The sequence below is a fragment of the Carettochelys insculpta genome, chromosome 18, assembly GCF_033958435.1.
Source record: "Carettochelys insculpta isolate YL-2023 chromosome 18, ASM3395843v1, whole genome shotgun sequence".
Classification (NCBI taxonomy): Eukaryota; Metazoa; Chordata; order Testudines; family Carettochelyidae; genus Carettochelys; species Carettochelys insculpta.
The window spans coordinates 27,001,758-27,008,058 of record NC_134154.1 but is presented as its reverse complement, the minus strand read 5'-3'; the positions used below and the strand labels follow the sequence as shown (position 1 = coordinate 27,008,058).

Below are 6,301 nucleotides of genomic sequence, written 5' to 3'. Positions count from 1 at the left end.
CTTAAGTAAACACGCCTTTAGAATATTCATAGGCTTGTACAACAATATTCTGAAAGATAATGGCAGGTCCTTAACCACAGCCAATGATATGCGAATTCCCCAGCATCAACACCCAAACAAAAGAAAACATCACCCGGGACGACGGTGCAGCTCCCACCAGAAAGCCTGGCAAGAACAGGCAATTCCTAAGCCTCCAAGTGAATTCACTGTAAAGTGACAAGACCAGAATGGAGGTATATTTTCCATATGGCACCCAGTTAGGCTTCAGACCGTTGCTGTGTGAAGATGAGGTGGTGACACTTCTGTATATGATCTGGAACAAGAAGTAAGAGCTGAAAATGGACATCACAAAGAAATAATAGCTGCAGCTTTGAATTTTTCTGGGATCTTTAGCCCAACCCTCCTATCTGACAGTATGCCATCCCTCACTGGAAGCTACCCTGTGATATTTTCCACTAGTTCTGGCCTCCCAGCTCAAGAAAAAAATTGTCCCTTTACAAACAGAGCAGGTGCATCTAGGAAGCTTTGGACGAGTTGCTACTTCAACTTGTGGCTCGAAGCAGTAGAATGCATTTTGCACTGTGAGCTGCACAGAATCTCTAAGGGCCAGCTTGCGTGGCCTTTACTTGAACAGAGGCAATTGATGAAACTAAATCCTGCCAAAGGGTTTCTCAAATGTGTGTTTGCAGAATCCAGGCCCTGGATATTTCCTGGAAAGATCTAGAGGCCAAATACCTGAAAATGTCGAATTCACCTTCTCAGTTGTGAACCCTCTGGGCCAGAGGAGAACTCGCAGCTTTTAGAGTCCCCTGTCCCACTTGGGTCTGGAAAGAAAGAAATGTTAGTTCTCGGCTGTTATAGGATTAACTGTAACCTGGTCACCCTGGCAGCCCTGCAGCCCAGAGTTGTTATCTGCATTTCAAGGTTCTATTGAGTGGGAAAAGCATGATTTGTAATTACATTTCCCCTGGTAAGTAATGGTATAAATTACAGGGACACAACCTGCAACAGAGTCCATTTGTAAAAACAAATTAAATGCAGTTCTGAACACCCAAGGTCCCTCACTGATTTTTTGCAGATTTACCATCCCATTTTTTTCTCTTTCCCGTTACACCACTTACATGAAGAAGACTCACCAACAATACAAGGGCAACCAAATACCAACTCTAACAAGCCTCATGATAAACCAATATAAGTTGGCAACAGCCCTTGAGGGCTTTGCCAATCACTTAATGGAGCCGAATCAGGTCCCAAGACTGGGCCACCCACTGAGGGGCTCAAGTAAGGTAACTCTAAATCTCATTCACATAATAGTAAAAACTAACTCTAGATCCTGTTTGTGGCCCATGTAGCCCTGAAAACTCATAGTAAAAGTGATAGAAGGCATACAGCAGAGCTTTTGGAGAGTCTAGATATACTGCGGGGAGTGGGGTTGAACTGGAAAGTATCCGTACCCGCCCCTCGATTTAGAGTTTGGCAGGGGTTAGGGTTGTTGTTTTCAGTGTAAAAGACTTTTGGCTTATTCTCCTCCCTGCAATCATGTTAAAGGTCAAGATGGATGTTGTGGTGTCTCCATGGCAGGTGACCTGATGCACTAGGAGCGTCTGACAGATGTAAATTGACCAGCCCAGCTTAGCTCTCTTCACTTAGGGGCTGCTTCTCTCTTCTTCACATGGCCTCCGAATGACCTCAATATACCAGTACAGGTTGAACCTCTAATCCAGCACTCTCTGGTCCAGCAACATCTGAAATCCAGCAGGATTTTAGTTAGCCAGATGGCCACTGATCACAGGTGTGACCATGTTTCCTGCAGTCCCATAAAGGTTGTTTACACCCACCAGTCCTGGCTCTCCATGTCCTGTGCTATTCTTTAGCTGTAATTTACCCCTAAATGTCTTCATAGCCCAGGAAGCAGTGGACGTGTTGGTATATGCTAGACAATATTGACCTCCCGTGGTCTGGCAAATTCCAGTCAGATCCTGAGGGGACCAGACTAGAGAGGTTCAACATGTATAACCAAAAGGCAAGATTTGACATTAGGAGGCCAGATCTTCAGCTGCTGTAAAGCAGCCTAATTCCACTGCTGCCCAAGCACCTACTCTGAGTTAAGCCTCTGAAGTTCTGGCCCTATGTATTCCTCTCACACTTGACACCATGTCTTTCAACCACCACACAGTGTTGGCATCAGCTTTGCTTTGCTTCTCCTCCATCCTGGTGAGCAGAGAAGAATAAATAAAAACATGGGGCAACGGGCATTTTGCAGGAGTAAGGCCTATACATTGGGCCCTAAATACAAGCTAGGAAAATTAGGTTGGTTTGCTTTTCCTTTCAATCTTTTGTGAAAATCTGTGCGCCCTTGAGGGCAGCTCAGTGATGGGGCAGAAAAAACCACCTTCCTTCCTTCATCCCTTAGGGCAAACACTGGCTTCTGCCCTCTTTCACATCCTCACTTCTGGCCAGAGCAACAAGGCACCACAAACACTGAGACTGGCAGCTAGCGAAGAACCCAAGGTAGATTTCAATTGTCCCATGGTCCATTTTCACAATGGAGAGAGGTCAAGAGTGAGGGTGCCCGGGGATCCTTTTTGGGACCTGTGCTGGTCCACATCTTCATAAGTGAGCTGAAAAAAGAAGCAAACAGCCAGGGGCAGAATTTGCCAAGACACAATTACTCCAGACAATGAAGGCCAACGCTGACTGGGGGATCTCACAAAACTGGTGATGTCATGACAAACCGGCAGATGACAACTGCACGTGTTGTAAAACAATCCCAATTACATAGACAAAACGATGGCGTCTAACATCACTATTACCACTCAAGAAAGAGCTTGGAATCCCAGTGGCTAGTCTTCTGAAAACATCGTACAATGCGTGGTGGCAGTCCAAAAAGTTAACAGTGTTGGGAACCGTTAGGGAAGGGATAGATAAGAAAACAGAAAGCCACAATGACACTCCCACATCTTGAGTGCTGGTTGCCTCATCTTGACAAAATGTATCGTAAAACTGGAAAAGTTGCAGATACAGGCAATGGAAATAATTAGAGGTAAGGAAAGTTTTCTGCACAAGGAAAGATGAAAGAGACAGAATGTTCATCTTAGAAAAGAGACAACCAAGGGTGGAGACAAAACAGAGCTCTATTAACTCATGAATCCTGTGGAGAAAGTTCTGTTTACCTTTTGCATAGAACAAGAACCAGAGTCACCCAAAACAGTAAGTGCTCAGCAGGTTAAAACACAAGTAGAAGGAAGTACTTCACACACAGCACACCGTCAATCTGTGGAACTCATTGACATGGGATGTTGTGAAGGACAAGCAACTATAAGTGGGTTCCAAAAGATAATTAGACGAGCTCATGGAGGACAGCTCCACCAACGTCTATTAGCTGAGAAGGTCAGAGACACACCCCATATTCCAGGTGTCCCTTATTTTCCAACTGCCAAACGTTGGAACTGGACTGCAACTGGATGCATCACCTGAAATTACCCTATTCTGTTCATTCCCTCTGAAGCATCTGCCTTCTGGCCGCTACCAGAGAAAGGGTGAGATGGACTATTGGTCTGAACCAACATGGCCTGAACTTGATGACCTCTTGAGTCAGTTCTATGATTCTATGGCTATTTTTATGTTCATGGTTTCAGTTAGGCTCCTACTTTCCCAGCCATGGCAAACTCAGGCCACAGGGCCACAAGACCCTAGGCATGTCAAGCCCGCTTCCCATCTGCCCTCTGTGGTACAATATAAACCCATCACTTAATACTATGGTGAGTCCTTCATCTGCCTGCCACAGTGTTCTGACTCCTTCCTCTGATACACCTGAAGCTGGCCACCCACAGAGACAGGACCCTGGCCTACTAGGCTTTGGGTCTAGTCTGGCAATAACTACACTCCTAAATGCTACCTTCCACCCTCGTAGGGTCCCACATTTTCTCCGGCCACAGATCTGAAGCTAGCAGCCCCTCTTCCTCTTCAGGGAAGATCCATTGCTCAGACACGTACTTCTTAAGACCACTTCCAGATCTAGCATCTTCACTGCAAGGGACTGGGATGCAGGCAGTCTTGCCTCACAATTCCAGCTGCGTAGTGGCCACAGGTCAGGAGAGACCGCACGGACTCCACGTACAGGCCTGCATGGGTACAGGCAGAAAGTGTTGATAAGCAGCAAAGAGCTTGTCAAAAGCAGCAACGTACATTCCAGCAAGGGGCCCGGGTCTTGGCCTTCCGTGAATTTAGACCCCATGGACACCCGAACCGCTACTAGTTCATGGGATGGTTTGGGGACAATATCATCCAACCAACACAAGTCTCGCTGTAGATGAGGCTTCAGAGCTGAACCCTGCAACCAGGCAAGACATCTTGAGGTCAGGGGGGTTCTGCCTGAGCTATACATCTTCAACTTTGCGTCCTGTGCTCCTAATGACTGCGGCAGGAGCTCCAGTGAGGCCAGCAGCACCTGGCATTTAGAATTCCCAGTCATTCCAGGGTGGGGAGGGGAGAAAGTTCCCCCAGGAGATCCGTCAGCAGCATTGCCATTTGGATATGAGGCCAAGGGAAATCTTCCCATGTTCCGACTAGGGACCGATCAGTCCTATGTAAATAAACCATCTCCCGTATCCCAAACACGCCAGGCCCCTTCTGGGAACAAGAGACGCTGTTGCCAAACACTAGTCACCACTCCGCAGCTGTTGCCTGGCTGTCTTGTCACATGCCGAGGAACGTTTGTTTGGCCAAGTCTCCGTAACTCAGCAGTTGCTGTAAGGCAATGGGGTGATGATGGCTTCTTAGAGTTGCAGCACAGGGACTGGACTGTACAACTGGGAAGCAGAAGTTCTGTTCCCAGCTCTGCCACCGACTTGCTGGCTGACCCACGGCAAGTTGTCCGTGCCTCGATTTTGCCACTGGTGGAGCGTTACTGGCAACGCGTCCAGTCCAGATAACAATTGCTCGCCATGTAGCAAACTAAACGGAGTGCACAGAAACTCTCATTTCAGCCCGCACAGGTTCTAACCCTGCTCAAAAGAATGCTGCAGCATGCCAGTTAATAAATCAGTTTGTCTCCAGACTGATACTCTTTGTGTGGCTGACAATGGCCCATTGTAATGAGCAACCCTTTGCCTTCTCTTGTGAAAGGCTTTTTATTAAAACATGGAAGGCGCTATACTGTCTGGCTTCATCTAAAAGTTCCCTGGGCCCATACACAGCATTAATTTATTCTTCCTACCCCGTTACTGGCAGTCCACATCATAATGTTTCCTTCATGCGATGACCAAGTCCCTTCCTATGACACAGGGGACCAGTTTGTAGGAAGGGCCTAAAAAGCCAGAGACAGACCTGTCCTTGTAGGTGACAGAGACTTACACGTCCCTCAGATAGAACTCAGCAGGGGCCAGCAGTATGGGGCATCTGAAACTTTGTGGCCGTGACTAGGTTGGATAAAGTCAGCCAGCCCAAGCTGTGGGACATGCAGTCCAGGTGCCATGCACCCCGGCCCGTAACCAAGAGCCCGATATGCAGGGGAATGTGAGGTAAGGGCAGGTCCAGGAGCTGTGTCAGAGGGCCGTGAAACTGAGCGATCCTGGCAAAGCGTGAATAGCACTCTGCAAAGGGGTCATGCTGGTACTAGAACAGAGTACAGGACCAAATTAAATCCTGGGCGACTCCCCACTGAGATCCAGCCCCAGTCATACAAAGAGCGGGTCTGGGCACCACCAGGCACTCATACAGCTATCGCGCAAACATTGCTCCTTCCTCTTACTGGCACCGCCAAACCACGGGCTGGTACCATGCCAGTTCTCTCCTTCCGCTCTGCCACTACGTATAGGGATAGTCACCCTGAGTGCGTTTCTCAGGCTGTGGTGGTGAACACCAAGTCAGAGCAGCCACCTCTCGTTCCCAGCTTTCTCCCGGCTGTGCTATGCACCCTCGGCAAATCATGCCCCTGCTCCGTGCCTCAGTTTCCCCATCAGCACAAAGGTGGCTCTAAAAGGCTAAATTCCCTCATGCCTGAGGTGCACTTTGAGAGGGGCTGGAGCCAAGAACGTTATTGTGCTTTAGGCCCTTGTAACACCTGCCCACTTTAAATAACTGCTGCTCTCAGCAAGGCATCCCAGATGGGGAAATAGGATTTCCACAGTGGATTGTGTTAGCAGAGGAGGAACCATGCAGGAGGAGGTGGCCTGTGACATCTCAGCACCGCAGGAAGTGCAGGAGAAGAGAACAAGGTGGGAAAGGCCAGGCCATAGAGAAGTACCTGAAAGCCCCACTCAAATGATGCCCCGTCATGGGGATCCAGCGTAGCTCCGTA

At 48.3% G+C, this 6,301-nt stretch overlaps 1 long non-coding RNA gene across 1 annotated transcript in view; it reads right to left on the bottom strand.

Moving 5' to 3' along the window:
• The window catches only part of LOC142022529 (uncharacterized), a 32,724-nt gene continuing 26,423 nt past the window's right edge, over positions 1-6,301 (bottom strand). The window contains exons 2-3 of the long non-coding RNA XR_012647982.1: positions 736-824; positions 1-313 (exon numbers count right to left, since the gene is read on the bottom strand). This is a non-coding gene — a long non-coding RNA (uncharacterized LOC142022529). The remainder of the gene's footprint in view (positions 314-735; positions 825-6,301) is intronic.